At 36.5% G+C, this 26,714-nt stretch overlaps 1 protein-coding gene across 3 annotated transcripts in view; it reads left to right on the forward strand.

The window, feature by feature from the left end:
- Window positions 1-1,858: 1,858 nt before the first annotated feature.
- Window positions 1,859-26,714, forward strand: part of glis2b (GLIS family zinc finger 2b) — a 64,372-nt gene continuing 39,516 nt past the window's right edge. For 2 of the 3 annotated variants that reach the window (XM_051714186.1, XM_051714189.1), the window contains exon 1: window positions 1,859-2,606. The gene's annotated coding sequence lies outside the window, so the exon portion shown is untranslated. Of the gene's footprint in view, window positions 2,607-22,359; window positions 22,533-26,714 lie in introns of all 3 variants that reach the window. The other variant, XM_051714188.1, reaches the window with a different exon arrangement.

Here is a 26,714-nt window from a genome sequence, read left to right on the forward strand (position 1 = left end):
TTTACTTGATAATTATTATTATTATTAGTACAGTGCGCATGGTTTGTCATTTTGTAAGTAATTAATTATGTAATTAATATTAGGCTATATTACAACTATGAATATTAGCATACACTCTTATTACATTATTTTATTATTATAGCCTTATCATTACTTTACATTAAATCAGTATTATTAATTAAATGTCTATTTTTATATTATTATAGCAAACATAAAAAAAACCCTCCTTAAATCACGTGGTACCACAGAAAAGCACAGAATATACTGTACACTCTCTATATTATATTATATTATATTATATTATATTATATTATGTGTCATGTCCTGGAATTTTGAAATTATTCTACAGTATATTATAATTTATATTATATTCTGTTATTTTATATATTTATTATAATACAATTACAAAATGAATGTTAATATAATGTAGAATAATTACAAAATTTCTGGTATGGCACATAATATAATATAATATAATATAATATTCTATGATATAATACAATATAATATAATAAATATAATATCATAGAATATAATATAATATAATATTATATTATATTATATTATATTCTATGATATAATACAATATAATATAATACAATATAATATGATATAATATAATATAATATAATATTATATTATATTATATTATATTGTATTATATCATATTATATTGTATTATATTATATTGTATTATATCATAGAATATAATATAATATAATATTCTATGATATAATACAATATAATATAATATAATATAATATGATATAATATAATATAATATGATATAATACAAAATAATATAATATAATATAATATATGATATAATATAATATAATATAATATAATATAATATAATATAATATAATATGATATAATACAATATAATATAATATAATATAATATAATATAATATGATATAATATAATATAATATAATATAATATGATATAATACAATATAATATAATATAATATGTTATAATACAATATGATATAATATAATATAATACAATATAATATAATATGATATAATACAATATAATGTAATATAATATAATATAATATAATACAATATAATATAATATAATATGTTATAATACAATATGATATAATATAATACAATATAATATAATATAATATAATATAATATGATATGATATAATATAATATAATATAATATAATATAATATAATATAATATAATATAATATAATATAATATAATATAATATGTTATAATACAATATGATATAATATAATATAATATAATATAATATGATATAATATATATAATATGATATAATACAATATAACATCAATGTTATTATTTTATCACATTATTATAAGATTTATTATCATATGTAATTTTTTTATAGTCAAACTTTTTTATAGTTTGTGTGGAATGAGAAATAATAGCAAAGATAAAAAACAATCAAATTAAAAATTGTGTCTTCTTAGTAGTATTATTTCATTATCTTTCATTGAAATTATCTATTCTATTCTATTCTATTACAGGCCCTATTATTGTCTTATTTTTAGTCCAGGGTGCCCTCTTTAAGATGCAGTCGGACTTTAAATAGTAGCATGTATGATCCCAGAGAAATTAACTAAACCAATGTCCACTATAGGACAAAAATAAATGGCTCTTAGGCACTCTAAGAGGGTCTCTGAAAGGTAATGTTTCTTGATACTTTGGCAATGTAGAGCTTTATTACCAAGCCTATAAAAAACCTTGAGAGAGCTGACGGGAGAGAGGGAGGGGAGTTTGTTTGGATGTGAGCCCAGGCCGGCCTTCCTCATCGCTGGATGGGGCGGAGCAGCACACATGCGCTTAGCTGGCAGATCCCCTGCGCCCGCGCTCGCTGCGCCCGAGGAGAGGAGAGGGAGACACGGACAGGCTTGCGTCCGGGGTGCTGCTGGAGACCCACCTCACCACTCACTGTCTCCACGGACAATATTCAGGCCCCTGGACAGAAAACGACTTTAAAAAATACCGAACCCGACACGGAGACACGATCCGGACACGAAGCTGAAAAGAGGGACGTCTCCTCTCCATCGGCTTTGCGCACGACCACCCATTAAAACCCTCTCTGGACCAGCGTCGCGACCAAGCGATGCACATTGATGCCAAGACAACGATCACTATAATCCACTACGACATATTGTTATTTTTATTTTTTTATGAGCATAGTTTTTAATCTTTCATTCCAGCATCGATAATAACACTACGGACACTGTACTTGGTGTTGACGCTCATTTAACGGGTTTCTGACTCACAATATTCTCATGGTCTAAAACTGACATAAACTATCGATCTGTCGAATTCACTCTCATTTTGAATTTTGTTAGTTTTAATTTTTTGTTTTTAGTTACACTGTCACATGTATACCGACAATGGGTCTGCTTGCTTACAGACTGCATTAGATTATTCAGCCACTGGTGACAGTGTCTTATAGCTCTTTCTCCATTAATATAACCTGAAGGGACTTCCATAAAACTGACTCTACATTTTGCAATTAAAAGGAATTGGATCAAACATTGTCGCTGGAAAGTTAAAGGTGGAGACCAGTGCCTGGGTCATAACACATCCACGAGGGTTTTCTGAAGGTAAGCCAGTCTAATGAACTCAAATGGCACAGCAAGCTTGCATCATTGCTCTTGGGTGCATATCCATGCCAGATTTGGGGGATATGTGTCAATGCAAACTTGCATTTTTAGTGTTTGGCCTTTGAGCACAGTCAGTTCGGGTAGCATAAAAACCCTGACCTATTTTCCAAGAGTGTGCTGCCAGTTTATGCCCAGTTTCAGTGTCGTCTTTGGGATTTTTGAGGAGTTGGCGCCTATAGTACGTCCAGAGGTTGAGAAACTGTGTTTCCACCAATTTCCACCAATGTTGTAACTGTCTGAAAGCATGTAGGAGATCTCAAATTAACTACATTGCACTGAGAAAATCTAGTAAATTCCTTGTGGAAACATACTTGGCAATAAAGCTCATTCTGATTCATTCTGATTCTGATTTACAAAATTAAACTTTTTATAGACTATAGATTTAGTCACTAGATTTAGAGCTTCATATATATATATATATATATATATATATATATATATATATATATATATATATATATATATATATATATACATACATCACCAGATGAGGTTTATTGATGAATTGAAAAAATGAGGAATAATAATAATAAAAAACTATTGGCGTCGATTTTCGTCGATAACGATAGTTCCAAAAAGCAACTATCAGCACGATTAATCAGAAAAAACAATATATCGCCTACCTGTACCATAAAAGCACCATAAAAGTAGTCCATATGACTTGTGCACTACAATCAAGTCTTTTGAAGCCATATAGGTTTGTGCAAGTCTGAAATTTCAGTCGTTCATTATTCCTTTACCTTGAAAATCTTGTTTGACAGTCTCAGTCACCATTCACTTTCACTTTATGGAAAAGAGCAGCTTGAACATTCTGCCATAAACAACTCCTTTTGTGTTCCATGGAAGAAAGTCATTTTGAAAGAACAAGAGGGTGAGTCAATGGCATCATCCAATTAGGCATTTCCAGTGTCCCCATGCTTAATTATGAGCACATTGAGATGTGGTTTGGAACAGAGCCTGTCCTCATTGGCTAGTACACATGGGGCCATTGATAAAGAAGATATATGCCAGGACATAGTTAATCAGCTGAGAGAGGGGCAGCTTGCAGAGATGGACAAAAATGCTGTAGAATAATATTTAATATATTATTAATATATTTAATATATAATAATATATTTGATTTGTTTTCTCTTCACTGTAAGAGATTTGTGTTGCCTGTGTGTTTTCTGTTGTTTAAATAAAAATATTTACTTAAACTCATTCCTGCGCTTGGGTCCTTCTTCCTGCTAAGCAAACCGTGACAGAATGATTCGACCACAAATGGACCCAACAGGAATGAGGTTTTGCTTTTAATTCTGATTCTCCGGTTCGCCAAAGAGCTGCCAAAGCCAAAAAGCTCTTTGGTCTCCGTCAGGGGAACCAGCCAGTGAGGGAGTATTCGCTAGAATTTCTAGCATTGGCCTTGGGTTTGGGCTTCAGTCAGGAATGCCTCATTGATCTCTTTGTGGCAGGCCTGGTTGAGCCCATCAAGTCTTATATTCCTGATGGGGGTCTTTCCGAGACAACAAAATTGGCTTTAAAGTGGGATTATTTTACTCAGTCTGTGTCTCGGAAAGGCTCTCTCTCTTCATCCCAACCCGAGGACAGTGATGCCCCCTCACCGACGGTGGTTAAGCAACTGAGAGAGGGGCAGCTCGCACAGGGGGACAAAAATGCTGTAGAATAAAGCTTGTGCACTGAGCTGATTGTTTGATTGTGCAAACTGCCTGCTGTTGAGTGTACCTGTTTGTATTTGTGATGTTTAATTGCCTCTCTTGAAGGCAGAATGGACCATTTGTAAATTTGGAGAGGGTTTTTTCTGGATTTGTAGTTTGTACAAAGGATTTGATGACATTTTGACCTCTCCCTCCCTTGCTTTGACAGACTATCTGTTTTTATGTAATCATTAGAGTGAATTTCTCAAAACCTGTAAAGAACATGCCCGGGTCTTAATTGACCTCCAAATCTAAAGGAAGTTTTTATAATTTATTTATTTATTTATTTTTTGCATTGTGATATTATTTTCATGACTATTTAGCACATTAAGCACATTTCCCACTTCAATTCTCATTCACACTATTGCAAAACATCTCTTTCTCATTACTGTAATGTAAAAAACAATGTATTATTTAAATGGATACATATCTATATACATCATGGTCGTATTTGTTGGGTTATATCGTATATCTTGAGTTAAAAAATATTGGATTTAAATCGTTGTTTTTTTTTTTTTTTATGTACCCATTTTGTAAATAAATACAAAACAATAACTGGATTACAGGATTTTATTTTTTTAGATAAGTGTGATTTATTACATGCTTTACAACAGTAGATGTCTTTGACTCTGTTTGGACATTTGCATATGCTAGCATTGTTGAAAATACTGTTCATATTTGTAATAAATGCATTTTAACGCATTAAGATCCCACTAAAACTGTGATTCTCAAACGGTTGTCCATGATGGATTCCAAGCACGCATTGACTGGCTGATTAAAAAAAAATAATAATAAAATAAAAAATAGAACTAAATAAATTATTATAATTGGCAAAATGCAACATTGAATGAATCGACCAATTAATCAACTAATCAGTCATAACGATGAATAAACTGATTGTGCTGACATTCATTTTAAGATAATAAGTGTATTGTCTCACATTCTCACAGTTATGTGTCAGTGTCCACATTTGGGTTCAATAGCTAAAACTAGCAGTCTAGTTCATTTTCAAAGAAATAAGAACAAAACAGCTGTTTTAAAATTATAAATTGTGATTCAAGACAGGATCAGTGAAAAAGACACTGAATTAGATTGTACAATAGGGCTGGGGATTGATACAGATTTCCTGATTTGATTCTATTCCGATTCACAAGCTCTTGATTTGATTCATTTCTGAGTCATTTGGGTATAATTCAGTTATAATGTCTTTTTTTTATTATCGCAAATTATGATTTGGTACATTATGAAAATATTACATTGAAAATCTATGCAGTTCAATTGCTGTTTATTTAACAGATAAACAACACAACCAAAACTGAAGTAAACTTTAAAGTAAAAGATTGATCTTGTGATATCTGACAGCCCATTCCTTTCTGTTGTCTGTGAATGTGTTTGTTTCTGTCGTGTTTGAGCGCATGGCTCTGTTGTGTTTTCTGTCTACCATGTGCTCTCCTTGCCCTGCCTGCTTGTTTCTTCTTGCCACACCTCCTTGTTTAGTCCTCATCATGTTGATTGTCTGCACCTGTCCCTCTTGTATCTTGCTCTATATATTGTGCCCTTTTTTCCTCTTGTGTTTGTCAAATTGTTTTGTGAGTCTGTTCTTGTCTTGTTCTTGGTTGATCCTAGTTATTAATTTTATTCTAATTTCTGCTTTGATTTGTTTTTCTCCCCTGTGAGTTTTGTGTTGCCTGTTTGTTTTCTGTTGTTTAAATAAAAATCTTTACTTTAACTCATTTCTGCGCTTGGATCCTTCTTCCTGTTGAGCAAACTGTGACGAAGAATCAATATCAGGATCTTTCAAATGAAGATTGCGATTAATTGGAAATCTGATATTTTTACCCAGCCCTTATGCACAAACATAATAGAAACAAAAGTGTAGAACAAAGTTAGAATATTAAGAGTAGAGTTAGAATAGTAAAACAGTTAGCAAATAGAAATGGAAGACTGTGTCTATGTTCTATAGATGGTAGAGGAAAAAAGCCAACCTAGTCTCATAGAATGAACTTTACTACAGTATAACTACATTTTGCAAACTGTCTTTTACATGCCGTGTTCTACGTTTCTCCAGGCTTCTGGTAAATGAACATAAGGCGCTACAACAACTGTGTATTTTGTTCACTTTCACACAAATCACGAGAACAATGGCTGATTATGACTTTATAAACACTTATTTTTCACTCTATTACTCACACACTGCTATGTGTATTTGTAAACCAACACATTTTAACGCTTAAGTTACAGACACACCTACATTTACGCACATTTTCAAATGTGATTAGCTTCCACGGCAGCTCACGTTATAGAGTGTTGGACTTTGGACATTGAAGTCCGAGGCTCGAGACCAGCCAAATACTTAAGCTGACACGTGTGACATAAATGTCAGAGAAGCAACACAAAATGACATGGTTGCTTCAGAAAATGTGCTTTTCATGGAGCCTTTGCTTTTTGAGGACACTATCGGTTAAGTTTAGGTGTTGGTTTAGGGTAAGGATGGTTACCTCTCATTTGCTTTAGGACACAATCGGTTAGGTTTAGGTGTTGGTTTATGGTAAGGATGGTTACCTCTCATTTGCTTTAGGACACAATCGGTTAGGTTTAGGTGTTGGTTTAGGGTAAGGATGGTTACCTCTCATTTGCTTTAGGACACAATCGGTTAGGTTTAGGTGTTGGTTTAGGGTAAGGATGGTTACGTCTCATTTGCTTTAGGACACAATCGGTTAGGTTTAGGTGTTGGTTTAGGGTAAGGATGGTTACGTCTCATTTGCTTTAGGACACAATCGGTTAGGTTTAGGTGTTGGTTTAGGGTAAGGATGGTTACCTCTCATTTGCTTTAGGACACAATCGGTTAGGTTTAGGTGTTGGTTTAGGGTAAGGATGGTTACCTCTCATTTGCTTTAGGACACAATCGGTTAGGTTTAGGTGTTGGTTTAGGGCAGTGGTTCACAAAGTGTGGGGTGCGCAGAGGTATTGCAAGGGGGGCGTGGAAGACTGACCCAACACAACACACTATATGACCTCAGAAGAATTGCAATCTAAGGCACAAGTGTTATGGACAACTTTAAGGTGCTTTGATATGTGCTTTCGGAGCTTGGACAGCCACAAACACGATCCTCAATCTTGTGTTTCACGGATGAAAAAAGTAATACTGATTTTGAATGATGAGGGTGAGTAAATGATGGAGGAAAGGTCTGTATCATTAATCAGGTATTATTTATTGTCCTGAGGTCCTCAGGGGGCCGAAAGTGTTTCTTCAAAGGGGGGCGTGACCCTAACAAATTGAGAACCACTGGTTTAGGGTAAGGATGTTTACCGTTCATTTGCTTCAGGACACTATCGGTTAGGTTTAGGTGAAAGTTTTAGGTTAAGGAGGTATGTTTTTCTCATTAAAACCTCCATCTAACATTCACTTTAAAAACCGCGTCTGATTACTACACCATTTCTCTCACTTTTGGAGCCCCCCGCTGGACATTTCACTGGGTAACTGCAGCAAAATGTGTAATGAAGCACGTAATTTTGTTTTTGCAAAAATGTTGCCATGGTCACGTAATGCTCACGAGACCAGGCTGAAAATAGCGCAGATGTGCAAATATGGTCTGCCACCTGAAAAAGTTTAAGAATCCCTGCACTAAAGTGACCCAAACTGGCCAGATGTCCTTTGTACGCCCTGCCTGGCCAAATCCAGATCCGTGGAGTGGATAATGTCAATCTTATGTGTGTGTGTGTATGTGCACAGCTTTGTGCCTTATGCTGCTGTACAAACATTGCATATTATTGCCGTGAGTCCTCACCGAATGTGCTCCTCCAGCTGTGCGTGCTGGCTTTGACTTGCGTTTTCATGGTGCAAACCGACAGCTCTGCGATAGGACTGTCTGCTTCACAGTGTGCTTTAAAACTCCATGAAATTAATATCGGAGTTTTGTGGCTTTTAGTTCATGTTTGTTAGCTTTGAAACACTTCTAAAAGTTGACAAAAGAAACTTTTAGCAGATAGACACATTTCAAATTCACAGGCTTTCTCTTCGAGAAAAAACTGACAAAAAAAATAGGCCTATTGATGACTCATGTTGCACTACACAGAATTTGGTCCAGTCAAATGCTCTCTAGAGAGAGAGTCCCGCCCCTTAATACTACATGCAACAGACTAAGTAACAAATCACGATACATGGGTGTGACGTAAAGTAAAGCCAATTGGTGATTTTTTTTTTAAAGGAAGTTGCCTTCGATATGTCCTGCCTAAACTTCCTGTTTCAATAGGAAATGCTTCAGCTCAGGACAGAAAACTGCACTCGTCGAGTGATTTTACAGTGTCTTTAAACAAATACTGAAAAGAAAACCCTCACACTACATTTTCAAATACTGGCTCATGTAAATTGCGTGTGTGAATGTGAAACTGCAGCACTTCTAGAAGTTTTTGAAATCTGATCTCAGCACACTGAGATTTTGGCGTACTTCTGAGGGGTCTGGCGAGTGAATATGCTGCTTGTTCCTCTCTATGCTCAGAATCAGAAGCCAAATGTGACCCACCCTGAAGAGCTTCTGTGAATTCATGCCCATTACACTCTCTAATGCTCAGTCACTAAAAAGGGGCCCCGATCTGGACTGTACTGACATGTGGGGCCAAACAGAGAGAAGAAATAAAGGGACTGAGGCCCATGAAACTTCCTTAACAAAAGAGCGCAACAATCTAGTAGCACCAAGTAGTTTGCGGTGTGTGGTGTTTAGAAGTCATAAGGTATTTGAAAGTATTTGCAACCCTTGCAAACATGCCTCATAATTGGCTAAATTTACAATCTCAGTAGAGTTCTGCAATAGAAGAGAATTGAATGTATGAGAAGATCTCTGTGATGGGAATTTGATGTGTCTGTAAGTCCAGTTTAGCTGAGATTTCTGCCTTTAGGGTAACTGATGGCCAGCTTGGAATAAATGTTGAACATTTGCTAAAAGGTGGAGGGGAGTATGGGGAGGTCAGTTTGGCTGATAATTTAATAGTCTAAAAACGTAAATACCTTCTGAAATGATTATGATCGCAGTGTTTGAGAATCTGGTAAGAACTTGACTAACGGAACAGCTGACAAAGTGAGGATGAAAAATAGTAGAGGTAAAACTGTGGTGTCCAAACAGTAACACAATGTGAAAGAACGAAATCTGTAGTAGCACTGCTTTAAGCACGAAACATATTCTATGCAAGTACGTGAATGCAGACGCTTGCCACAAGGGGCGCTATTGCTATTACAGTAGTTGACTTGAAAGAGAAAACTCATTGTAGAAATTAGAGCAAACAGTTCGCTTCTACGTTGAGTTTTTTCTTTCAAGTCAACTACTGTCATGGCAATGCAACAGTTTGAAGAGAATATACAGTACTGTGCAAAAGTTTTAGGCACTTGTAAAAAATGTTGCATAGTGAGGATAGTTGATAAATAGTTTTCATTTATCACTCAATGTCATATAAAGTCCAGTAAACATAAAAAAGCTAAATCAATATTCGGTGTGATAACCTTTGCTTTTAAAACAGCACCAATTCTCCTAGGTACACCTGGACACAGTTTTTATTGGTTGTTGGCAGATAGGATGTTCCAAGCTTCTTGGAGAATTCACCACAGTTCTTCTATCTATTCCAGCTGTCTCAATTGCTTCTGTCTCTTCATGTAATCTCAGACAGACACGATGTTCAGTGGGGGGCTTTGTGGGGGCCATGACATCTGTTGCAGGGCTCCCTGTTCTTCTATTCTAATCTTTTCTATTTGCAAAAGTAATGTTTGGGAGTCTAACATTTATTTTTCCTATTGACACACTAAAGCTGAAGATATAAATAACCATCTTAAGGCAAATGCTTTAGTGAAACATCTTATGTGCCTAAGACTTTTGCACAGTACTGTATATATATCGCAATTTACCTGAACAACACATCCAGTTTTACGGCACAAATCTTGAAGGTAACTCTATCGCCCCTTGAGTTCTGAGGTTTGTTACCGCCACAGTAATGCAAGAGCGAACGTTATGTAAGTTCGACTGGACTGCGCATTGGTAAAACGCTGGACAAGCATTCACATCTGCATACGTGTGCTTGCATAGAGTATGTTTCTGGCCTGTGAAACTTTAAAAAAAAAAAATTGTTTTTATTAGGGCTGTTGATTTAACGTGGTAATTCATTGCGATTAATTATATAAAAAATAATGCTTTAAAAATATTAACGCAATTAATCATGTCCCTGTAAAATAATAAGGAATTTTTCTACCATCGGAGCAATACAAGCTGAAGTACCGCTTGTTTTCTCCAGGGGGCAGTAAGTGAAACTCCAGGTGTATAGTGAACACGCATCTTATACATTGAACAAACCACCCTTACTGACAGCAGACAGCAAAAAAAAAAAAACTTTTTTGTTTCAAACACAGCTTGATGTAGCGCAAATCTTAATGCAGGGATCTCAAGATGTGTTTTTCTAAGTTTCAAACTACGTTAAACTTGTCACAGTGACCTAAAACAGTATGTTTATGATGTGACGCAACCAAAGTGAGACGCTCCAAAAGTGTACATTGACGTGTCCATAGACAAGCCCTCATAATACATCTATCTTGGACAGACGAATTAAATTGCAAAATGGATTGATGTGGACTGTAGGCTAATGACTGCCTTATGTTTAATAATATGGAAATAAACGATATACTGCATTCTAAAGTACATTTTTGCATTGTCTCATCAATGCTTTATTCATCTGCCACAATAATGTAATGCATTTTAATTATCTATTTTTTTTAATAATATATATATATATATATATATATATATATATATATGGAAAATTTTGATTAATTAATCGGCATACTTTTATAAATACAGTCTATATTTCAGCCTTCTGATCTTACAGTCAAAAGTTTAGACACACCTACTTTTTTCTACATTTTAGAATAAAAGTTAAGTCATCAGTGTGAAACAAATAATTAAAAATCATTTGATTATTAAATGTATGCACACTTTGTCTAGATTACAACTTTACACATTCTGGTCATTCACTTGTCCATCCTGAGATGCTTTTTTAAAAAGTAGCTCCCATGTATGCTGGACACTCATTGACTGCTTTTCCTTCTCTATCCACTCCAATTAAATATAGATATTTGATCAAAAGTCAGGTCAGGTGTTTTCACACTTTTGACTGGTATTGTATTTAAGGAGACTTTTGTTGTGTAGTTCTTGATTTTTTAAAATGTGGATATGCCACAATACACTGTTTTAAATACAATTGTGCAGAACAGAGCTGCACAAACAAAGCCGATATGAGCGCAGAGAGAGTCCTGACTCACACGGGCTAGATGAGACCAGTGAAAACCACCCTCTCTCGCTGGGCTTGGACCATGCATTTTTCTGCAGTTAAACTGCAACCACTAATCACAGCATGGCCTCACCATTTCCTCTTGGAACGTTTCACTCACGTCCTCCCTGTTGCGCTGAGGCTGGTCCCACCCCAGTCCAAGGACCCCTCTCTCACCCCCTCGGCACCTTCAGGGTACACTCATGGATGGTCTACGCCACCCGTCCATGCGTCACAGTGCTGCTTATGGCCTGGACTATGACTGCAAAATCTCCAAAATAAACACAGACAGACTTCTGCATACACAAGGCTCATGTCCCTCCTTTCTTCCACTTATTTCCACTTTCTCTGGCTTCTTTTCTGCCTTTCGGTCTTTCACTTTCTCCTTAAAATCACTACAACACAATGGGAGGAAGTATGAATAGCAAAATGTGACAAACACAACTGGAAGTGAAACTGAAAAGAAGTCATATGGGCAAAAGTTCTGAATTTGAAACTATGTTATATACATTAATGGTATTATATACCAATATACTATTATTCTAATAATTCAAAAAATATATAATAAAGAATGAGTAACTGTTTCAAAACTTTTGACCGGTAGTATATATATATTGGCTAGGCAGATTAATTGGCTGATATCTGGCGCTTATCATAATTTTTATATACTAGTCAAAGTTTTGGACACACTTGACTAAATGTATGTTTCTCATGACCTTTAACTCTTTTAAAACCATAAGGCTTATGTTAAAATGTTTGAAATTAGTTTTGTAGACAGATATAAATTATATAAATTGTGCCTATGTGAGAAAATTAATGTAAAAATGACCACTAAGTCCATAAACATACATACGCACACAAGTATGCGTACACAGATGCGAACACTTGACGAACGCATTGCTAACTAGTAGTCCGGTTGGACATACTAACGTCCATTCTCTCGTTACTTTGGTGGTAACAAACCTCAGTTCACAAGGGGGCGATAGAGTTACCTTCAAAAGTCTGCGGCATTAAAATGGATGCGTTATAATTCAGGTTTATTGACTTTACCTTACCTGCTCATCAATAATATTCTCTTCGAACTGTTGCTCCGCTATTATAGTAGCTGACTTGAAAGAGAAAACTCACCATTGAAGCAGACATTTCACACTAATGTTTGCTATAGCACCCCTTGTGGCAACGTTGATTATGCAACGTGTTCTTGTGTTGTGTTACTAATACCGCAGTCTAAAAGATTTTGGAATGCAACAACACACAAAATCGAGCTTATGTAGCTAGAAGCAGCTTCGTTCATGTACTTGCGTAGAGAATGTTTCGGGCTAAATAGTAAAGTTCAAGAACCGAGAGAATAGTTTGAATGTTTTGATGCATATGACTCCAAATCGCAGTGCCACATCACTACAATTGTTTCCCAACTGTAAGCTGTCAGCAATAGGGATGTAACGGCTTCACAATATACCTCGGTTTTAAAACGGACGGTCAGCATACCGTTGAAATCTTCTCATTGACGGTACTGCATGAAGATAAAGACAGATTTTCTCAGAACTTTTCTAAAATCCAAATCAGTTTAATTAAGACAGAATCTGCGACATTTACACAGCATCATATAAACTTGGCTAGATAAAATAAGTCTTTAAATTGCGCCTTCCTCATGTTGCATTTGACTGTCACTCAGTTTTAAAGGTGACATGCAGGTGTCGCGAGCGCTGCGCATCACGAGCACATCAGAAGTCCAGCACGAACGGAGTGCAGCATACAGACATGTCCGAGCCTGAACCTTTATATCCGCCACCCCAGAAGTTTAAGTCCGCTGTCTGGGATTACGTGGCTATGTAAAAGACCCACGAGGCACCATCAATGTTGATGGATACCCAGTCTGTAAAATCAGGCGGGAAACACTTCAAACCTTAAGCACCATCTCCGTGAGCACCATCCTGCGGAATTTGCAGAGATGAGTGTAAGTGGAAATACAGTACACAGGATAATAAATTATAGCCCGTTTTATAAAAACACCAGATTCAGTGTAGTTTTACATGATTTGTAATGACTAGCTAGGCTAAAGGTATGTTTATGCTTTCTGTCACATTCACAAATGCAGCAAACGGATTTAAGACCTTGTTCAACTTTATGATGTGCCAACTGTCTGTTCATTTGTCTAAGTGCAGTGCAACAGTAGGCCAATGTGTTTGATAATACTAATAATATGTTTTATTTGTAAAACATAGTACTAAATAGGGTTTACAAAATGCATGGCTTTTGGTGTTCAGGAAATTGACATTGACAATATGCATGCAAGAAACTGGCAGAAATGGTCAGTATTGGACAAAATGCCAATAAAGAAACTGCACATGAATAATATATTTTCAGTAGGTATTATAGAATTGAACTAAATCACAAAGCAACAAATTACTGAACGCATGCAAATGCATATTTTATGTGTTAACCTGGGCAATAATCATTACAAATGATTACAATTCAATTTCATAAATCATAAAATAAATATAACAAAATATTTTTAGTTATAATCATCTGACTACTTTACATGTTGCCAAAAAAAACTGTTATTAATGTTTACTGGTTTGTGATTTATTTATTTTTTTCTTTTTCTTTTTTTACCTTGTCTGATTAAGAGAGTGTCCTGATGTTCAAGATCAAATGTTAAAGGATTAAAGTTGAAGAAATCCAAAATAAAGTTCAAGAATTGGTTATAACTGAAATATTTATCTATGTGTTTATCAGAAATAGCCTATTTCATAACCAAATATTGAACTGCTTTTAATATTATCAATGCACCTAAATACCGTGAAACCGTAATACTGTGGTGATTTTTGTGATGGATATCATACAGTGAAAATGCCATACCGTTACACCCCTAGTCAGCAATAAGCAGTGCACTGTATCGTAATAGGCCAAAAGCTCCAGCAGAAGCATAGCTGCTTTATATTATTATTTACTTGCTTTACTTGCTATTATTATTTATATTATAATCTTCCAGTATACCCACAATAATGCAGCTGTAACACAATATGGGAATATGACTGCAGTGTATAAGTATAAAAAAGAGTAAGAGCGGGAAGGAGTGACTAGGGAGTCGGACATTTCAGAAGAGAAACAAGACTTTCTCAAGTCTGGACTGGGTTTGGCTCCCTGTCTGGGCAAATTCATTCCTGTCAATGTGTGTGCGAGAGCCCGAGTCTCCCTCCCACTTTCCATGGTCTCCTGTTCCCCAAAGTTCCTCTCAAGATGTACATCACAACACAATAAGAGCTTCATAGGCCCAAAGAAAGTTAAATGTTCATGTGTTGCGCCTCATTATAAAGAGATTAGAGGATATAACTCTTTTCCAGATACCACATCCCACCTCTCTCGTATCTTTGTTAAATTTGGCACTGAGTTGAATGGGAATCTTTTGATACTTTCAGTAAATTCTTCAGTGAATTCTAACACTCTTCGTAGTCTACTCAACCATGAACTTAGACGGATCATAAGTGGATCATTTAATAGATTCATAGTTGAAGATGCATGCATTTCGAATGTAAAAGCTTCAAAGCATTACCTGAAATTCTGTTTACTGTAATACAGGTCATTGATGGTCTAAAGTCAATATGAACCCATTTACTTTCTTAACCTTTTCATGAGTAGGGTCTAAATTCCCCTGAAGTGCCCCCAGGTGTGAGTTATTTTTGCATGTGACACTGCACAGCCAGTAGAGGGGGGCAAAGTATAGATGAGTATTTTTTTTTTTTCTTTTATTAAAATTTTTGATTTCTTGTCATAAAAAAATAAAGAAAATACTGTATATAATATAGTAAACGTGAAAAAAATGGGTTATGTCTGCTGTACTGTATACGTTTTATTTATTTCGTTTTTATAGCTGTAAAAAACAATTGAACAAATAATATCAGCAGTCCAGTTTGCCTATGTGCGCTGTTTGACTTCCCAGACATTGTGTGTGTGTGTGTGTGTGTGTGTGTGTGTGTGACAAGTGCTAATGTAAACAGAATTGACTGCATGCATCAGATAATCGTGATCGATGTGCGTGTTTTCACTATGAGTATACGAGTTTTAAACTGTAATCGTGGTGCTTTTGTGATAGTTTGGCCATCTGTTTCAGAAAATAAACGTATTATATGCCTAAAAAGACTGTTTGAGTTGCTGTTTGTGTGAATGAAAACCGCATCTGCACCTAATAATAAGCAGACTTGGATGTGTGCATGGGAAGATCGCGTTTAGATATGATGGCTGTGCATATACAAGCTGTGAACTGTTATCGTGGTACTTTGGGGACAATTAGGCTGTTTGTTACATAAAATAAACACGTTATGTGCCTGAAAAGACTCTTTTGACGAGTCTGATTGACTCTGTTTGACGAATGACAATCGCTACTAATGTAAACAAATGGCAGCATGCATGGGAGGAAGATCGCGTTTGATGTATTGAGTGTGCGTATAAGAACTTTAAACTTTTTATCATGCTACTTTGGTGACGAGTTAGATGTATGTATATCAAATAAACTTATTCTGTGGTTTAAAAAAACTGGATGAGTAAGTGTTTGAGCGAATATAAACTACAGACGCTTAACCAGCGTAGCCTGTGTCGGCGCGAAAGCCGATTTGAATCTGGCAGCTTGTAATGTAACTGAGAAAGGCAGTAATAATAGAATGGTCCTGGATATACGTACTGCAAAAGAAGGAGGGGTGTGAAAGATGATTAATACATCATGCTGTTTCTACATACCTGACTATACCTCCAACATAACAAATTTAATCAGACATATGAGAGACACAGTGCCAAATCCGCCACCTGCAAGTGATTGGGCCACAACCAAGGGTGTAGCCAGGAAATTACTTTTGGGTGGCCTCAATAAAAATGGATGGGCCAAGTTTTCACCCATTTTTTTTGCCCAAAACAACAGAGAAGCAGTGCATTCAAACAGTTCTTGAACACTTTCAGAAATCAGAATTTATGCATTTTTTAAACTATTTTATAAATATATATTTGAAGTCAGAGAATAATCTCTAATATTCGGGGTGGACCTGGGTCTAATTTGGGTGGGCCCAGACCCTCCCCGGCCCACCCTTGGCTATGCCACTGGCCACAACAATTGAGAATTGGCTGACAGGCATGTTCAGCTCACTATTTAGAGTACTTGCACAATTGTTAATACCACCATTAATGATATGTCTCTTTATATTGATTGTCTACAAATGAATACGTTTTGCTGTTTCTAAAATGTTATCCAAAAGTGGCAGTTCTACCCTTCTCATTCCAATAACAGAAAAGAGGTACTGGTGATAATATTCATTATCAAAAGGGGGGAAATGCTATTTTTTTGTGAAGAACTGTGAAAATATTCTGTGATTAGGCTGCATTTCCTGTTGTACTTTTACCTTTTTGTGCCAGCAAGGAAGGGGTTGTCACATGCCTTGCAAATCTTGCCTGAGATTAGATAAAACGAGTCTCTTGGCTGAACACACACATTCCACACACATACCCTAGATAAGTTACTCACACACATAGGGTTATAAAAGCTTGAAGCTCAGTCCAGTAGTTGCACTCTGTCCTCGCACTCTTTCTGTGACGCTCAATAAAGAAGAATACTTTTTGCTCTCCTGGCTCCCGTCGCATCATTCCTTACTCCTTAATCACCGGATACAACACTGGTGTAATTGTGTACAATTCACCAGTACATGTTATTAAAAATAATAATAAATGTTTGTCTTTGTAATCTTTCATCAAATGTTATAACTTGCTTCGTCTCTGAAACAACTTTCTGTTTCCTTCACAAATACCCCCTACTTTTAGCCCCTCCCCTCCAATCACATGGCTCCATTCTGGTATGCCATGCCCACTTTTCTCTGTTCCAATCAATTCTTGATGAAATAAATCATGTTACGTCCTACATTTTTTCTTGTTGAATATTCTTTTGAACTTTATGGTAGTAAAATGGATTGTGAACTGCATTTTCTGCTGACTTTACCCTTGCAAAAGGGAATTTACCCTTACAAAAGAGTAACAAGGTATTACTTTGTTTTTTGGAAATGATGTGACTATGGTGGTTTGGAAATCATACAGTTGCCTTCCATGATAAATATTAAAGTACCATGGTATCACCATATGATACATCAATTACAACCACAGTGCTTTGTTGTAAGGGTAGTGCAAAACTGAAAATGCCTTTATTGGTCAAAATGTCATTTTGGTGAGGTATTAACAGAAAATTCTGGGTTTAATATAAGTTAAGCTTAAACTTTTTCTTTAAAACAAGCAAAAATCTGGGTTACAGTGAGACTCTTACAATGGTAGTGAATGGGGCCAATCCATAAGGGTTAAAATACTCACTGTATGTAGGACAAGATCATTAATATTAATCAAACAATATTAACAAAGAAAAAGAGAAAATCACTCACTGCTCTTAATTTATTTCAGCCTGGTCTCATGAACATTATATGACCGTGGCAACATTTTTGCAAGTACGAAATTACATGCTTTATTACACGTTCTGCTGCAGTTTTTTAGTGAAATGTCCAGCAAGGGGCGCCAAAAGCGAGTCAAATGGTGTTGTAATCAGACACGGTTTTTAAGGTGAATATTAGATTGAGGTTTTAATGAGTAAAACTTACCTCACTAACCTAAAACTTTAACCTAAACCTAACCGATAATGATCTAAAATCAAATGAGAGGTAGACACAAAAAAGACATCTTTACACTTAACCAACACCTTAACCAAACCGATAGTGTCAAAAAAATAAATGCAAAATGAAAAGCACATTTTCTGAAACAACCACATCATTTAATGTTGCTTCCATGACACTTTGGTCTCATGTGCCAGCTTATGTGTGTGGCTGGAATTGAACAGCACACTTCAGAGTCCAAAGTCCAACACTCTATGAGGTGAACTAATCTAGCTAATCACATTGGAATAAGTGTGTAAATGTATGAGGATGTGTTATACAAGCGTTACATTTGATAGTTTTTTAAATAATGCATTATTGATGCATTTTTGCTGTGCATTGAAATTGGTATCGAGAATTGTGAAATTTTCCTGGTATTGATAACGACTACAGAAATTTTGGTATCATGACAAACCTAGCAGTGAATTGCATACTGTTTTGATTCCATCTGCTGCACCTTTACATTGCATGCCAAACTATCATTCCATCTAACACATAAGATTAACCTCTATACAATTTCTTCCTCTTAGTGTACCCATCTCCTACTGTCTTTCTCTGTCTGGCCCTTATTTGCTCTCTTGTGGAGACAGAAGATGAAAGAGCCCTTCATGTTTGGGAGGAGCCTGCCGCTCAGCTGAGCTAAGACAAGGAGAGAGAGCTGGGCAAGAGATAAAGGGTGAGAGCAAGAGAGAAGGAGGGAAAAAATGCTGTCATGTTGACCTTGTCTGGCTGCCAGGCATTAGAGGGGGCGAGTATTGAGGGGAGGGCGGTCTCGCTTTGAGAAAACAGGCGCCCCATGTGAGATGAACGAGAGAACAGAGGCATACAGTGAGCCTGGCAGAGCCACAGAAGGAAAGCAGAACAGAGGCATAAAGAAATTAATGTGTTTGTGTGTGTGTGTAGATGCTTGAAAATGAAAAGGGTTGGAAGACCAGCAACAATGGGCGAGTGCAAGGGTTATGGCATTACCCAGGGCTGTCATACAACAGAGCGCAAAAATGTATTATTATTTTTCCATAGGGGTTTTCATCATTAACTATTACTTATAAACTTTTAAAGACAGACTTACCTTGAGCTCTGAGGTTGTTAATCGATGGTAAATGCTTCTGTTGAAGCCATTAGTCCACTTTGTATCAACTTAATAAAAAAAAAAAATAGCCTTAAATAGTGGAATTCCTGGTTAGGATCTACACTACCCATGATGCTGAGGGAGAAAAACCACCAATAAGAGAGTTGCATAAGAGAATCGAGTCGCTCCCTTCTCTCTCCCAAACTACTTATAAATTTGCATATGCTGTTTTGCAGTATACTTTAAATATATTGTTCCTATACCTATTTGCATTTGCAGTGCTTCATGGGATTGTAGTTCCTTCCCTTTACCAAAGACATTAAGTACACAGTCTTGTACCTTTGCCTTTTTGTTCAATTTTTAAATACTTTTTTTTTTTACTACAAATCAAAGTTTGTAATGTTGTGATTCACCTCGGAGCTAGTTTGTTTGGCTCATGGCTTAGAATTATTTTATGAAGTACTTTATGAAATTCCTGTTGAAGAAATGAATGAGAAAAATACACCTAGAACCAAGATGGCCGAAAAAGTGGGCGTGCACTGTTGCGCTCTACAGAAGAAGACACAATTTTTCTCATGAACAAACTAAAGCACCCTAGGCGAACAAGGTCTTAATTAATATTATGCACTGCTCTGTTTTAAGAGTTGTTCATTACAGACATATCTCACAGTGAAATCGAAAACAGTAGGTTGACTTTTCTTTGGCTAAAATTGGTCTGTGCTATGTGCTTACCATTATGCGAAACATTGCCCCCAGTGGCCAAAGCAGTAAGTGTTGTTGGGCGTATGGTCACGTGTGACCTCCATTTGCCGGGTGAAATGCCTAAAGAGGGGTGCCAACAGTGAGTTGTGAAGCGAGTTGTTTCCAGAGCTGCACAGGCAGCTATACAGTGTAGAGGAATGCATTCGGGATGCAGGAATGTTGCATCGGTTGGCGGGAAGTCTCTTGTAAAAATGTAGTCAATTCGAGAGGCTTTGGAGCTATCACCACTGGACCAGGTGAAGCCCTCCTCTCTTTGATGCAAGTTTCTAAAACAGTCGGTTAATTTGAAATCTTTAACTAACCCCTTTGGGGCAGTGGTAGCTCAGCAGTTAAGGCTCTGGGTTACTGATCAGAAGGTCAGGGGTTCAAGCCCCAGCACTGCCAAGATGCCACTGTTGGGCCCTTGAGCAAGGCCCTTGACCCTATCTGCTCCAGGGGCACCATATCATGGCTGACCCTGCACTCTGACCCCAGCCTAGCTGGGATATGTGAAAAAGAAGAATTTCACTGTATATGTGCAAATGTGTGATGAATAAAGAAAATTAATTAAAAAAATTAAATAATTTTATAAACTGTTACCCCACAACCCAAAACTCAAACCTAAACCAAACCATCAGTGCAGCAAAATTATAATGTTACAGGGGGAAAAAACAACCTCCGAATTGCGCTCGTCACTGATTATCCAAACACGATTACTTTCTGGTTTCAATGCGCCATCTGAACTCAGGTCTCCCATGCTATTGACGAAATGCTTCCAGTCATGCCACAGGAGAAGAGAAGGGTAATGCTGCAGGCATTACTCCAAAAAGGGGCAGTCGCTTCAAACCGCCATTGGAGATATAGGGAGACCCTTACCTAACCCTTTCCCTAACCTTAATCATGAGTGGAAGTGATGCCCCCCTTTTGGAGTTGGCACAACCCCCTTTTGGAGTAACCATGCCCCCTTCTGGAGTAACTCCACCCTCTATTGGAGATTCCGCCCCCATTTAGAGGTCTCCAGCCAGCAGCTACACCTACTTGCGGGAAAAGGTAAACACACTGGAGCCAATGCAAAGATTTCTGACACGAGATGGCGCTTGTCTGTGAGTCAGCATAATGTGGCCGATCCTTGGGTACTGGGACTCTCGGAAACAACATGCTGACTTCCTGTGTGATCGTGTTGTTAATTTAGGATAACAAATAAATAATGAAAATGACATCAAAACAACACCTATGAGAAGTTTTAACCAATCATCAACGCTCCTCTACTAGCCTTGTTCTCCTTGGTCAAGAATTTCAGGGATGTGCGCGAACAGGAGAAATATCACCAAACGAAACTCTTAGCAGAACAAATATTTTGCACATTTCATCATAATACGGCGAACTAAAAGAAGTCCTCTGTCGACTCAAAAAGTATTTATGTGATAATACACTACATGGAATTATAATCAGTTGCCTATTTTTGTCTTGTTTTCCTGTAAAAAATATCGAAACATTCTTAAAACCAGATAAATTAACTTATATATCATGTGATATAAGATTCGGCAAATTGTTATTTATTGTTTTAAGCATAAACATCACAAAAGTTTTTCGATTTATGCTTAAAACAAGTGAGAAGTATTTGCCAATCAGGTAATTAAAAAATAAACAAAAAAGGTATATTCTCTGAAAACAGGTCTAAACAGTTGTGCCACTTCTGCGCAAGGAATTATAATGCAAAAACCTGCATCTTATTCACTAAATTCACGAAATACCTGCGCTAAAACAGCGCTGCATCTTGAGTCTTTAAATTAAGCCATTGCCATTCCTTTCAACGCAAGCACGGCTCCTTTCTAAACAAATTAGGCTCAGATTGTGCTTTATTCACAAAACTCTATGCTGTTTGTCCGGACAGCATAGAGGAACGCAATTTACCACCAGAGGAAAGCAGGTGGTAATTGCGTTTAGCACAGATTTTGTGGGTGCGTTTGTGCAGTTGCTTGATGTGCATAATTCCTTGATGTGCATGAATCCGATGTGCCTGGTCCATAATCCAACCCAGGTGGTATTAGTTAAAATAAGTTGTGTGCTTAGTGTGGTTAATCGATCACCTCCTTAACTTAATCGCCAAGTTAACATAACCCCGTTGGTGATGTTCTTAAGTGAATTATGTTCTTCTGTAACATGTAATTCTGTAACATTATGTAAACACCCACCCTGTCTTCTCCTAGAGCTCCTGCTCCACATGTGGCTTTGAAGCCTTCAAGGTTGTTCGCAAGTGTCCATCAACATTCCACAAACCAGAAGCAGCAGAGATAATCCTGTGGAAAGCTCAGAAACTCTCTGAGGCACAGCTGCAAAGAGACACATCTCCCATCCAATTACGGTTGATTTGAGTTTAAAGGTATCATTTACCCAAAAACTAAAATTATGTTATTTGTTTACTCACTTTAGTGTCATATGTCTTCACATGGGTTATTTTCCATAATGCAAGTGAATAGAGACTTCGGTCTGTGAAGCTCGAAAAAGGGGGGGGAAAAACACTATAAAACTACAGTAAAAGTAGTCGATATGAATCATGCACTATTTTCCAAGTCTTCTGAAGCCATCCGATAGATTTGTGTGTTGAACGCAACAAATTTAATTTGTTATTCACTCTCAAATCAAATAATTAATAAAGCGCTGAAATCAAATATGGCAGCTATGTTGAAAATGTCAAGCGTCAAAATTGGTTCTTGCGTCAGTGTGTAATGACTAGTGTTGAAGAAGCTACTTTCCCGAAACTTCCCAAGTTACAAGCTACTCATAATTTAAAGTAGTTGAACTACAGTCAAGCTACTCTTTTAGCTACACTACAAGCTACTAACAAAAAGTAACTACACTGAAGCTATTGTAAGAAGAAATTATTTTTAGTAGGGCTGTTAATCAATAAAAATGTTTTAACTAATTGATTGCACAGTTTTCTGCGATTAATCGCGATTAATCATGGTACATGGTACATTAAAACAAACATTAAAATATAATCATAAGCATATTTACTTCATTCTTTATCTCAAAGAACCTGCAAGAAATTGGTTAGTCATCATTTATTTTAATTGTTTAAAAACGCACCTTATAAAATGTTCTGTTTTTTGTGGATAGAGTTAATTAGGCACATTTTTACAGGTATAAATCTTTGATACAAGTATATGTATTCATGCCATTAAAAGTTGGACAAAATCTTCTGGACTTTTCCAGTGGACCTTTTTTAAGAATAGGATTAAATGGGCAGATTCAATTTATATTGAATATAAATATTTTATGGGAGTCATACAAGTTTGAAACAACATGAGGGTGAGTAAATTATGACAACAGAAGGTTCATTTTTGGGTGAACTATCCCTTTACTTGTTTCTTGCCATCCAAAAGAATAAAGCTTGGGCTTTTCAGTTTTTTTAGTCAAGTAGACTCAAGAAAATGTGAATCCAGGAAATGACTGCAAGTTTAAGACAGCACCTCCCAAAATTTGAAGTATACCCACTGCGCCCCATGTTGGCACGAACTCAAAGTGCCGTCTGCTGTATTTTTTATGCCTCTTATAAAAGCAAGAGCCACTCAAATGCACTATGGCCTCTGTGTAGGGATTTGTCATCCTTAGTGTTCACGGGCATCAACAGCGTTTTCATGCTAAAAAAGCAAAACACACCACAACGAATAGTGCAGAACGCAGGTGTCTCGAGACGCATTTTTATCAGTTGAAGAAGTTCTTTTTAACTTGACACAGCATCTAAAAATGCAGCGCTCCAATGATAGATGCTAAAAACAGTGAAACATGATGCAGTTGTCAAAAGACATCTATCTAGTGAATGGTTACATGGAAAACGATTGAAAAACAGCGCTAGCAGATGCAAAAACACGTTCAGTTTGAACAGCCCCTTGTTCACATGACACAGCACTGGTTGAAGTTTCTCAAAGCTACCTCTCAAAAAGACAGCCTTTTGATTCAGTTGACTGCGGGTAAATTTACACTGTATCCAACGCTGTATTCGTAAATATCCGATACTGTTTTACTGTGTGAGAAACCGCTCCAAATGATTCATTGAGAGAGCGGTCCGAATGAATTGTAATGAATCACGAATCAATTCAGACCGTTTTGCAAGCCTGTTTGGCCAATGCACTGAAAAGAACCGACTCAAAAGAATTATCCATTCGCAAATTGGGCATTGCTAGTTCTTTTAAACAGCCAACAGAAATACGGGACACATTTCATGTTTGGTGAAATATTCTGAGAGTAAATATTTCTCAGGTCAGTCAGAACGCTCATGATACAGTACGTACGGCCGTACAGCTGCAGGCGCCACTGCTTACAGTGACGCTGGAACATGGCAGAACGCCAGTGCTATTGTGCTGAGTTTCCATGCGCTCGCCAGCTCCCGTAAATCTATGGCTCGGAGTCTGTTTACGGTGTAGGATTGAAGGAACGCCAGACCCCAGACATTTGCCTCCCCACCCAATGGCCGAAGGGTTGGGGCACAGTTCTGCTTTCCAGACAGGATAATCCCAAACGGACCCCAGCCAAAAGTGAGAACTCTTGAGTTCTCTTACACTTTCATTTGTATTTAAAGGAACATTTCACCCAAAAATAAAAATTCTGTAATAATTAACTCACCCTTAAGTTCTACCAAAACTACATTTTCTTCTGCTGAACACAAAAGGAGATGTTAGGCAAAATGTATGAGCTGCTTTCTTCCATACAATGCTGGTCAAGCTAAAAAAAAAAAAATAGTCCAAATTAAGGGTGGGTAAAATCACGATATTGATTCTTAAATCCCAAGATCGATCTTTTACTCTGTGCACGCAACCCTTCACTACAATGAAAGGAGATCACTTGCATTTGCAACCAAATTTCATCACAAATGTGACTAAAATGTATATATTTGGCAACTGGCTGGTAAATGTTCATATTTCACTCACCAGTGATTGTGTAGTATAGTAGTGGAGTATTCAGCAGCAAAATCCTTTCACTGTGTGTTGAGAGTAAATGTTGTTTTGTGTAATGTGTGTCCAAAGACAAGATCCACGCAACCCATTTTTCATTGAATAATGTCTCTTCTAATACCCTTTCTGTTCTTTACAGTCACTTGTTTATCAAAAACAACAAAAAAGAAGCCTTTAATTCTAATTACACATATCATGGATGAGTTAAAGCCTTCTGAGTTAAGATGCACTCATTTACAGACGGTCTTTACAGAAGTGCCGGTTTTCTTAAAGAGTACTTTTTTTAGCATGTGTTCAACAAATCAAAGTATTACTCGTAAATAGTACAAATTATACAATAAAAAATGTAATATATACAATATAAATCATATTTATTGATTGAATACATGGATTTAAAAAGCTAAAATGTGACCAAAATGGTAAAAAAAAACTAATAAACAATTTGTAAAATTTATATTTTCTTAATGTACCTAGTTAGAAGGTCCCCTGTATAAATAACAGCAATAGCTGGGAGAGAATTTCTTTCATTTGTAAGAAAATGGGACATTATAACTGAAATAAACACTGAATCTAATCAAATCTAGAGCATGTGAATCGAATCAAATCGAAAAATCTGTATCAATACCTACCCTAGTCCCCATGCATGTGCACCAGTGTTGGGAAATAGCTATACTGACTTGACTACATTTTTCAGTAGTGTGGCAGTGGCTCAGCTATTTTCACAGAAATGTAGCTACATTTTCCGACCAGCGCTGTATCGTCGAAAAATGCAAAAGTTCTCACATTGTACTGCACATGTACGTAGCAATGTAGCCAAGGCAGTAATCAAATGTGCTCACATATACCGTACTCTGTCTCATATGTAACACTGGTAAAAATTCACTCTGCAAGTCACTCTGTTCATGAAAAAAAGATTCAAATAAAAGATTCACTTTACTTAGCTTTGGCAATTCATTTTTTGTTCACATAAATGAAATAGTTCACATCTAGGGCTGCAGGGGCGTAGTTTCCGTGCGTTGGGGGGGGGGGGGGGGGGGTGATGTCCAAATAATCAAAACAAGCAAGTACAACACCCCACCCCATTATTTATACCATGATCAATGGAAACATGCCCTTTGGATCATTTTACTCTTTAATGAACAGTACTTTTTGTTAAGTTTTACATGTAAATGAAAGGAACTGTTTTGCATCTGTCCTAAAAGTAATAATAATAATAAAAATTACTCAAACTGAATTTTTCATGATTCAGGCTGTTTAAAGGTTTGTGAGAGTATAGAATCATGAATTTAGTACCGTGAATTGAACCACATCCTTACGTCCTTTATCATTACAGTTTAAAAACAAAATCACATTTTCTATAAAGTATACATTTTGGGGTTTTTATCCGATTAATCGAAAAAATAATCGAAGATTAAACGATTATCAAAATAATCGGTAGTTGCAGCCCTATTCACATCAGTGATTCATATGAGTCCGTATAACCTTAACGGGGCTTTGCCTTCTTTTTTTGAAGCAAAATATTTAGGTAATTGCTGCTGATTATCATAGGGTGTTTACCTTATTTTCAGTATAAGTTCAATTTAATGTCACTCTAATTAAATATGTATCAT

Source organism: Myxocyprinus asiaticus, chromosome 13 (assembly GCF_019703515.2).
Source record: "Myxocyprinus asiaticus isolate MX2 ecotype Aquarium Trade chromosome 13, UBuf_Myxa_2, whole genome shotgun sequence".
In the NCBI taxonomy this organism is placed as follows: Eukaryota; Metazoa; Chordata; class Actinopteri; order Cypriniformes; family Catostomidae; genus Myxocyprinus; species Myxocyprinus asiaticus.